Raw genomic sequence first — 11,002 nt, 5'->3', positions numbered from 1 at the left:
GATTCACGTGCAAGTAGCCAACAGAGGAGAGGAGTGGTTCTGTGTGTGTGTGTGTGTGTGTGTGTGTGTGTGTGTGTGTGTGCGTGCGTGCGTGCGTGCGCGCGCGCGCGCGCGGAGAGCACAGGTATGGAGCTAAATTTGTCTCAATAATATTTGTATATGCGCAGAGGGGGATCCACAAATATTTCTTGATTTGCATGTGTGTTTTGATATCTACAAATAAAAAAATCATATTTGTAACTCGTATATTGATTTTTACAAATATAGATGTGCATTTGTAAATAAAATGCCATTTGTAAAACCGAAAATTTCATTTGTAAAATGTGAGTCTGCATTTGTGGATCAGCACACACAGTTTTCATTTTCGCATTTGTGGATCAGCATTTGTGGATCACGTATTTTTGAGACAAACTTTGCGCAGAGAAGCCACCCAGATCCACAAGTAGCCTGCTGACACTTTCTAATCCAGTAGATGGCAGTGTTGTTCTATGGGACTCATAACCAAAGATTCTTTGCTCATAACACAGAGCTAGCGAACCTAGTTCTTAAATCTAACAAGTTATGCCTTTTACAACAAGCTTTTTGATGGAAAAGTGGTGTTTAATTTCCATAATCTTTGTTTAGTAAACGCATAAAACCGTCAGTTTGCAAGCGAAATCAAGAATTACGATCTTTGAGTTTGTTTATATCGTCGGACATCCATTATTTTTGTTATTCAGCACCCCTGGTCAAAAATAGGTTCCCGCACGCCTGGTTAGGTCACAGATACCTGCGATTACAACACCTCATTTTTACTTTTTTGTGTTTAACTAGGTGGCGCTATACATGAAATGAGTGCTTATGGAATGGGTTGACATGGCCCCTTGAGATCAACATACAAAAAAAAGGTGGTCCTCCTCAACCCTACGGTTCTCGAGATATTCACAGAAAACTGTGTCTGCCCTACCCTCCTTTCGGGGGGTCCAGTCCAGCAGGGGGGGGGGGGGGGGGGCGCCTCGGCCTCCGGCCTCGTGGCTACGGCCGAACAACACCCGTGGGAATATCCATGACCAACCCCACTCTCACTCGTGCTATATTGCTTAAATATAAGCAACTTGAATATATCGCACACCCAGTTTGAACACCCTGATGGACACTGAACTCTGGGGGTTATTTGAATGTTCACTGAAGTGGTTTAGGCTACTGGAGCAAGAATTCCGCCCGTCTTTGCGCAATTGGCCATTGATTGACGGTCATTAATGAATTAATATAGGTGGCCTGCACGCACAGAGTTTGTTTGATGCATGGAGTTTCCGACCGTTTTCCCCTCGAGAGCTTAGAGAATAAAATGAGGAGAGCTACCTGTGTTTTACATATAATGTGTAACATTTATTCACATGGCCAGTTCAAAATCACCTAAGGTTTTGACTGAAATGTGTGCCGATATCAATTATTGGGAAAAACATTGTTTGGAGTGGATGGCGGGTGGATTGTTGATGTAGCTGCAGGTGCAGATGACATGACTACAGCTCATCCATGCATCTAGGATGTTGGAATTTGATAGGATACAGGAACTGAGATAATTTGAAAATGAGGATTGGTAATGTCGGAATAGCGGTACTAAAAAAAGTCGGAGTAGGGGCATGTCTAAATAGAGGCATGTCGTAATAACGGTATGTCGTAATAGAGGGTTGTCGTGATAACGGGATGTCGTAATAAAGAGTGAACCCCACAAATAGCACCTTTGTCCTCACCAGTCCTTTCAACCAGTGACCAACACAGAGTCGAAGTCCCTGTTACAACCCAAAGTCCACATCCCATTTCAAAAGTCCTTCATGAACTATCCAGGACCTGTACAGCCAGCGCTTCAGGAGAAAGACTAAGCGAATCCTCGCTGACCCCAGTTATCCCAGCCACAGTGTCTTCACCCTTCAGTGTCCATCAGGGTGTTCAAGAGTATGCGGACTTGTACGAGCAGATACAGAGATAGCTTCTTTCCACAAGCCACAGGATGCTGAACTGTAATTCTCTTCCCCATAGCTAATCAACCTTGTTAAGAAGAGTGGCAGTCACTGGTCAGTAATAATTAGTAGCCGCTGTGGTGCATTGGATTAAAATGCAGGAGATGATGTACTGTACACTCAATGGTTGTATTTATTGCAGTATTATTGTCTGAGTTTGTGTATATGTGAGTGGGTGTGTGTGGTTCTGGAAAAGAGACAAATACAGAGATACTTACTATTTACATCAATATAAACATCCACAGATTAATGCTTAAGGCTAACAGTAACACACATATGAACCTAGCAGCAACCTGATATAGGCTAGCAGCAAACACTCTTCTCAATGAGACGTGGTCTGGGAACCAAACGTTCATTTTCTCGTATTTTAAAAAAAAAATGCCCAGATCCGTTTATTGGGTGCCACGGATGTCTATCAAATGCGTCTGTGCATAGCTCGTCATCGTCTTGCTTTCCCCCTTGTTCTGTGATTGGTCCCCTATCTCAGGCGAAAATTTGCTCCATGGTCTCCAGGCTGCCCTAGCAGCGTGAATCAAATCGCGCGCAAGGCAGCATGGGAACACCCAGGCTAGCCTAGTGCACCACATTCTTTAAATAGGAGTTACACATGCTGCACAAGAGCCTTCAGAGGGAAAAGGCACGATACAAAACATTATACTAGCAAACTAGCAATGTACAGTAACCGCGAACCTATAACAATAATTAAATGACACACACTCGCGTTAATACCGCGGCCCATAAACAAACGCTTGCGTTTTAATAACACATTTACCACACGGAATAACACGTGCAATCTCAGCACAAATATTACAATATACATAACAAACAACTGTAACTGTGTAGCAATACTTACAGGTCTTTGAACGCACACAATGTAACAATACAAAGAGAGCGTACCTATGTTCCCCGGGTCCTACGTTCCCCAGGTCCTATGTTCCCCGCTTTGTATGAGACCGGGGAACGGACCCTTTTTTAAAACCCTAACCATAACCCTAACCCTAATCAGTGGCAATTAACTAATGGTGTGGCCTATAAATGTTTGGCTGAAACATGGAAGCTTTCTTGATCCAAGTGTCTGCCATGAAGGTGAGAGTATGTCACTGAGAGATCCATGTTTATTACAAGTGTGTGTGTGTGTGTGTGTGTGTGCCCAGGTGCTTTTAACACTGACCGCTTTTCACATCTCACAGGAGGCTAGAAAATACAGACACAGACTGCAGACGTCAGAAGCTCCCGGGACATCGTCGGACGAGGAAGGTACAACCCCCCTGAGGTTCGGGGGGAAGCTTCGCTGCCCCCTGGCGGGATGCGCCAGCCGTCACAAGCTGCTTGTCCGTCTGGACAAACACCTGGTGAGCGTGCACGGGAAAGCTGGGACTCGGCTCTCTGGGCTCATGCAGCGTGCCAAAAAGGCGGCGATAGACGAACGGGCGCAGGCCGAACACGCAGACATAGCGAGCGAAGTTGCCTCTCTGAGAGAAACCTTGAATGTGCTAAGTCAAAGTGTGGACAGCTTGTGCAAGAAGGTGTGTGACCAAGCGCCTCACAATGCCCCTCTTCAGGCCAGCCCGGCCCGCTCTCTCATGCCAAGGTCACCGAGTCTGGCGGGTTCGGGGTCTCGTTTGGCACCCGCCCGCGCGCCCAGCCTCGGCGCGCAGTCTCCCCAAAGACCGCCATCCGCCGCCGGGTCACAGAGGGCCAGGGACACAGACAATGATCACCCAGACCCGGCCCACACCTCCGACACCCCAAGACTGAACAACATCATTCGCCTCTTCGAAGACTCCCAGTTCGGCCCAGAAATGAACTCCAAAGCGGTCCAGAATCTTCGCCAGAGATCGGCTTATGTCAGAAAGTTTCTGCTGCACATGGCGGGCGGACAGGGTGATATTGACCGCACTCTGGTGTTCCTGAGCGACGAGGCCAAGTTGAACGTGTACTTGAAAAATCTTAACAGCAGGCTCAAACCCACCAGCCAACGGCACGTGCTGATGGACGTGGAGGCCTTTTTGAGATTCGCCACCAACAGCACGCTGCCCAAAGTCAGACTCTCATCCAAGGTCATCGCTCACGTGTTGCAGCGCATCGCTGTGTGGAAGAGGGCACTTAGGGCCAAAGTAGTGCTCCAGCGAATGGATCACAAGAGAAAAAAGTACGACAGGCTTATACCAAGCCAGGACCTGTTGGACTTTGCCCGCCTGTCGGAAGCAGACCTCCCGCAAGCACTCTATGACTTGACTACCTGCTCCAGCAGCTCCACGGCTGTGTCCAGAGTCGCCGGGCTTCTGACCGCGGTCATGGTCTCAACCACCGGGCACCGCAAGTGCGTATTCGTGGGCATGACGTTGGATGACGTTCAGCACGCCGAGGCCTACAGAGACACATTCAGCATCAGGGTGAGCGGCCACAAGACCGTAGCTTCGTGCGGCCCTGCCATGGTCACGGTCTCCGGCGCCCTCATGGATCACATAACAGACTACGCCGCTCTTAGGCCGAGGCTGCCTGGGTACGATCGCCACCCCAACACTCTTTTTTTCACCAGGACCGGGAAAGAAATGCAAAAAATAGGCGTCCACGTTCGGGCCCTCTGGAAAGGTTTCGGTCTGAAAGGAGCGCCCAGTCTGGGTGATATAAGGACAGCCATATCCACTTATGCAGACAGAACACTGTGCACCGAGGACAGAAAGGCTGTTAACAAAGGCATGTGTCATGACTCAAACACCGCCACAAAGTTCTATGTTGTGGGGGGAGAAGCCAGCGTCGAAGAAGCACGGAAAATCAGACAGAACATATTAAAGTCATTGAGTCTTTCTGCCGGAGATGAGGTGAGGGCTGCTGTTATGGGTGATGATGATGATGATGATGTTGGTGGTAGTGGTGACCATGGTGGGGCCCAAAGCAGCCAAGATTTGGGGACAGACAGTGACTATTTTCCTTCTCAGCAAAGCTCAGCAGAATCTGCATTCAGCACAGGGACTGATCAATCCGACAGTGTATCCGACTTTGAGTGACTTTGAAAAGGGTGAAAATGGGTAAAATGTGCTAAATGTGAAAATGGGTAAAATGTGCATTAATGTGTGTGTATCTGCCTAATAAAAAGCACTTTTCAATGCCCACCAGTGTCCTCTTTCTTGCAGGCAGACAGGCGCGCGCGCGCACACACACACACACACACACACACACACACACACACACACTCAATGAGGCTGGCCCCCCACACCACCTACCCAGGGAATGAGCACCCAAAGCCCGCAACAAACTGTGCAAAAATACCCCACCGGGGACTGCCCCCCCCCCACGGAAAACCAGGCTTAAGCACCGGTGCACTGGTATACTGTACCCGACTTAAGCTAACCTCTCAAGGTTTAATGCTGCAAGCACAGCCCTGCAAAATCGCAAACCCATGGTATACCTGTGGACTTAGAAAATTTTCAGTGACGAAAAAGGGGAGCTCCAACACCTCACACTTCCTACCCAGGGAACGAGCACCCTAAGCCCGCTGAGGCACCAGCCCACACCCCCTCCCGGGGAACCAGGCTTAAGCACCCATTAGTAGTCCTCACCGTGCCCGACTTAAGCTAACCTCCCAAGGGATAACTCCTTTGGCACGGCCCAGCAAAAACTCGAACCCATGGTCTACCTCTGGACTTAAAAAAAAAAAACTTGCATGTCTGTGGCCGACTTGGAGTGCACAGTTGCTGGCTCACATACCCAGCAACTGTGCACTTCAAGTCGGCCACAGACATGCACAAATACCCCTTCAAGCGCCCGTGCCAAGCGCACCCAAATACGCACGCCCGTGCCAAGCGCACCCAAATACGCACCTCTCTTGCCGGTCTCCTGGCCTGAGACCAGCGTAAGCACCCCCGCGGGTGCCATAAGACTTGGCCGGCATATGTGCACTTCAAGTCGGCCACAGACATGCACAGATATCCCTTCAAGCGCCTGTGCCAAGCGCGTAAAAGCGTACCCAGATACGCACATCTCTTTCCAGGCTGATAGCAAACTCTCCTGGCCTTGTCCTCCTATGGTTTACTTTGCATCGTGGAAAAAAAAAAAAAACAGACTGGGCAGTCTGTTGCCCCAGCCCGCGGTGTGTGCGTGTGTGCGTGTGTGCGTGTGTGCGTGTGTGCGAGACCGAGCGCCCCATATGCGTGGCCGTGAACTGATTACAGTAGGGCCGTTGCGAGACCGAGCGCCTCACAGGAGAGGTGAGGGCCCATTCCATCCGTCGTCATACAGGGGACTGCCGCACACAAACCCAGAAAAGAAGGGACGAAAAGTCCCCGCCTTTGCCCTTTTCCCAATGTCACTCAGCCTGGAGATCCGCTAAGGCATGAGGGGTCAGACCGTTTCAAGGACGCACTCTCTGCGGACTCTCTGCGGCAGCCCGAGGCGGGCCTCCCCGACACTCGTGCGCATACCGTCAATGATCCTTTCACCTCAGAGGTGTACTCTTTGTCTGGTTTGGCCCTGAGATCCGGGGGACGAAAAGGGTGCCACTTTAAGCTGCCCGCTGGGGTGCTTGGAGGTCCCTGGGTCGGGACCTCCGCCCCGACGGAGTTGGTACTCGGTCAGCCACCTCAAAGTAAGTTCCCGGGGGTAGCTTTTCACTCGCCGAAGCGGAGCAAAAATAGGGGAGGGAGAGTTCGGAGGGACAGAGGCGGGCCCCCGACCCCCCGCTCGCCCTCGTACATGACACAGCCACTATCTCACTTTCTGCGGCAGCCCGAGGCGGGCCTCCCCGACACTCGTGCGCATACCGTTAACACTCGCTCTCAGCCTTGGCTTTACCGCTGCCTTCCTTGGATGTGATAGCCATTTCACAGTCTCTCTCTCCGTTACCCGTGCATGGATAATAAACCTTCCTTGGATGTAGTTGCCATTTATTGCGTGTACTTTGACTGGCCCGCTGTGGACCTTGGCTCTGCCTTGTGATTGCCATTTCACAGGCTCCCTCTCCGTTACCCGTGCATGGATAATAAACCTTCCTTGGATGTAGTTGCCATTTATTGCGTGTACTTTGACTGGCCCGCTGTGGACCTTGGCTCTGCCTTGTGATTGCCATTTCACAGGCCTTCATGGGTGGGAGTGATCAAAGGAACCATAACTGATTTAATGAGCCATTCGCACTTTCGCGTGGCTTAATCCGAGGCAAGCATATGTTGCCAGCCAACCGGATGCCTCTGTTAACTTGTCTGACACCTCGCGGACAACCTTGGAGACAGGCACGGACTATAGCAGGATCAACGCTGTGCTTTTGTGGTTGTGCAGTTGCCAGTACGCATCACGGAGGAGTTGGAAATGATGGCTTGTCAGCACCGCTTCAAGGCTGCTGTGGGGCTTGGAAGGAACAGGGTGGTGAGCCCTGACCGACACGCCGCCGACGGCCTCCTGTTTCGGACGGCTCGGTGAGACGGGACTTCTATGCCTCGCAACAGAATGTTTCGGCACTAGGGGCGGAGACTCCGTGGAGCCTCATGTACCCCCGGCCTGGTGGCGAACTCGCTGGGGCGGGGATATGTGGCAGGCAGCAGACACAGTGGGACCGGGACTGGGCAGAGTTAACCCTAGGCCGTCTGAAGGGAGATGTTATTGGTACATTTCTCCCAAGGAAACGTTTGGCTGAAGTTGCACTGACACAGCCCATATATTCCATCGTACGCATGCATGCCCTGGGGCGCGTTTCCTGGAGTGCACTTGACACAGCCCATATGTGCCCATGAACCCGTGTACCCAACGGCCTGCTACCTGCCTCCCCTGGCGGGTCTCGTACTCCAATCGGTCAGATGAAAGTGTTTGGGTGTGGGTTAAACCTGCTGAAAAGTGTCCCTGGAGCTTAGATTTCTGGCTGTGAGCATGCACCTGTATGTACCCCGTACGGTGGCAGAGAGAGGCCGTGGAGGCGAGTCAGACGTGCGGGAGGTGTCAGAGAGTCCCTGGGAACATTCTGTGAAATTTTGGTTTCGGACCTCCGGGGCACCCCATTGCCCCCTTTAACGTGTCCCAGCACAGTGCACCTCTGCCTGGGTGAGCGTTCGGCCCTTTCTGGGGGGTGTGGAGGTCAGCCAGACACGTGGGAAGTGACAGAAAGTCCCAGGGAACATTCTCTGAAATTTCGCTTGGATACCTCCATAAGACCCCATTCACTCACATATGTGTCCCAGCACAGTGCACCTCTGCCTGGGTGAGCGTTCGGCCCTTTCTGGGGGGTGTGGAGGTCAGCCAGACACGTGGGAAGTGACAGAAAGTCCCAGGGAACATTCTCTGAAATTTCGGTTTTTGACCTCCATGAGACCCCATTCACCCACACATGTGGCCCAGCTCAATGCACTGTGGTCGGGTACTCAACTGGCTCAGTCCGGGGTATCCTGTATTAATGGGGACTTCCATTCACTCATGGGCATGTGTCTGATGCTCCAAAAGGCCCAAAAACATTGCCAAAGTTCGGGGAAAACGTGGTGGATGCATTGCCTGGGAGTTCAACTTTTTGCCAAAATTATTCTAAGTCCACTTTTTTACCCTCTCGTCGATTTCGCGCCGATACCCGGCGCGGGGGGGTCAATAAGAGTACCTCCAGGCCAAGGGGAGCTCCTCAAAAGTGTCCGAAGCCCTCGGACACATTTGCTGGCATCCCTGGGTCTTCGTTTCTGGAGCCTGCCACCTGCCCCGCGTATATAATTAAATAAGTAGGGACTTCGGTTTTGAGCGAGTTGTGACTTTTGGACTTAGGTTTTGAACGAAAACCCATGGTTAACCTGGCTACCCATGGTATACCTGCCTACCCAGGGGGAACCTGCTTACTCCTGTGTCCACCAGAGGGCGGCATTTCTCACATTTTTCCCATTATAATCATTTTCATCAGTTTTATTCTATCTTTTTTTATATTTTGCCCATTTTTACACAGTTTCACCCCAGCTTCCATGCACCTCAATGGGCATGATTTTTACACATTTTGGGCATTTTTGGACACTTTTCTGGGCAGCCTTTTCATCCATTTTGGGGCTTTTTGGGGCTTTTGGGCCTGTTTCTGGCCCTGATAGAGACACAGAGAGGAGGTTTTTTTCAACATTGGGAGCCTTTTTACACATTTTGCCCATTTTTCCCCCCAGCTTGGAGGCACTTTCCTGGGCAGGAATTTTAAACACTTTGGCCAGTTTTGACCTCTCTCTGGCTAGCCCCCCCACACTTTTTGACCACATTCTCCTGCGGGGGCCTTGTTTTTTCTACGGGGGCTACTATTCCCAGCCATTTTCGGGGTCGCCACGGCGAAGGGGGGGGGACTTTTTTGGGCATTTTTTGCATATTTTGGCCTCTTCTATGGCCCCCAGCTACTCGCCTGTTGCACCCAGACAGGCAGGGACCCTAGTGGGCATTGACTTTGACCTCTGCGTGGGTTCAGTACTCGCCTTTTCCCACCAGAGGGCAGCGAGAGCTCAACTCCAATCTCAGGCTTTTTTAAACAGCTATTTTAACAGTTTTTGCCCTTTTTGACCCCCTGTCAGTATTTTTTCGACCCCAACCTCCAGTGGCCTCTCCGGGCATGAATTTCAGACAGTTTGACCATTTTTAGCCTCTTGTGTTTGCAGCTATTTGCTCCATTTTCACCGTTTTCAGCTTCCAGAGGGCTTTTTTTTTAAATTGGCTACCTGGAATTCAGAGGCTTGCCCTGCAGGGCTGGGAGAGGCCTGGGGATGAGTGCTTGTGCTCAGACGGGCTCAACTTGGGCCTAGGAGTAGGGAGAGACACACAGGGCTGTGCTAGACCCCCCCCAGCACGCACAGCCACACACACGCACACACGCGCGCGCAGGAGATAGAGAGGGACAGAGAGAGGGGAGTAGTATCTAAGCTGTACCTTATGTCAAAAAAATGATTAATGACCCACCTGTCAAAATTTGATTGATTGATGACACCTGCCATAATTTGATTGATGACCGATGTGTCAAAATTGGATTGATGACCGATGTGTCAAAATTGGATTGATGACCCATGTGTCAAAATTGGATTGATGATCGATCCATATGTCAAACCCTGGACGTAGTGTTGCTGATTTATGGTGTGCATGTCAAAGTTGATTAATCGTCCGACCATGTTGCAACTAAGTGTCATTCATATATCAAATGGTTTTGGTCAAAATTGATTAATTGTCTGACCATGTTGCAACTAAGTGTCATTCGTATATCAAATGGTTTTGGTTACCTTTCTCTCACCAGTCAGTGATACCTGGATGTGTCCAACCCTGGACGTTGTCCCCTTCTTATCATTGTGCATTCCACAAACCTGAGGGGGTGTGTGTTTCTGTGTCTTGTCAGGGATAGAGCTATGAAAGGGTCAAATGAGGGTATATTTCATTCATTCAAACCAATTTTTTAAATGAACTCTCTTTAAAGAGATCACAGAACAGAAGAAATGTGTACAAAAAGCACAGCGCAAACTGAGTGGAAGGAACTAGTCTAAATATAACATGAATCTACCCTTAATCAAATTACTATTACTATGTCATGTTCTACATGGTCCATAGGTTTTTATTTAGTTTTTGAGGGGGTATCAGACAGTTATTTTCTTATTATTTCAGTTAACCAAAATATCCTCCACAGCCTTTTTTGTTAATTATAACACCATTTTTTTCAGTGGGTTGTGTGACCAAGACTGAGATACACTGGTCACCATCTCCATTGTCTTTGGGGTTCTGACTATATCTAAATGAATTGAAGACAAGGTAGTCAGGGCAAGCCCCTGCAGTTAGTGCTGTTTCAAGGCCATGTAGTCCTAATGAATACCAGCATAGCTGCACCTGTTCACACACATGTTCACCATCTCCATTGTCTTAGGCTTCTGACTATTTGTAAATGATTTGAAGAGCTTGCAGGCAGAGCAAGCCACACAATAAGCACTGTTTCTGGAGCCATGGCCCAGGTAGAATTCATCTTGAGGTCATGATAATTCAATGAAATGGTCAAATGTGGCATTTTTTTAATTCATTCAAACCAATTTTTAAAT

The sequence above is a fragment of the Alosa pseudoharengus genome, unplaced genomic scaffold (genome assembly GCF_046254945.1).
Source record: "Alosa pseudoharengus isolate Yale_2024_CS ecotype anadromous, Long Island Sound unplaced genomic scaffold, YU_APseudo_1.1 YU_APseudo_1.1_scf_26, whole genome shotgun sequence".
Lineage (NCBI taxonomy): Eukaryota > Metazoa > Chordata > Actinopteri > Clupeiformes > Clupeidae > Alosa > Alosa pseudoharengus.
This window is presented reverse-complemented; position numbering follows the sequence as displayed.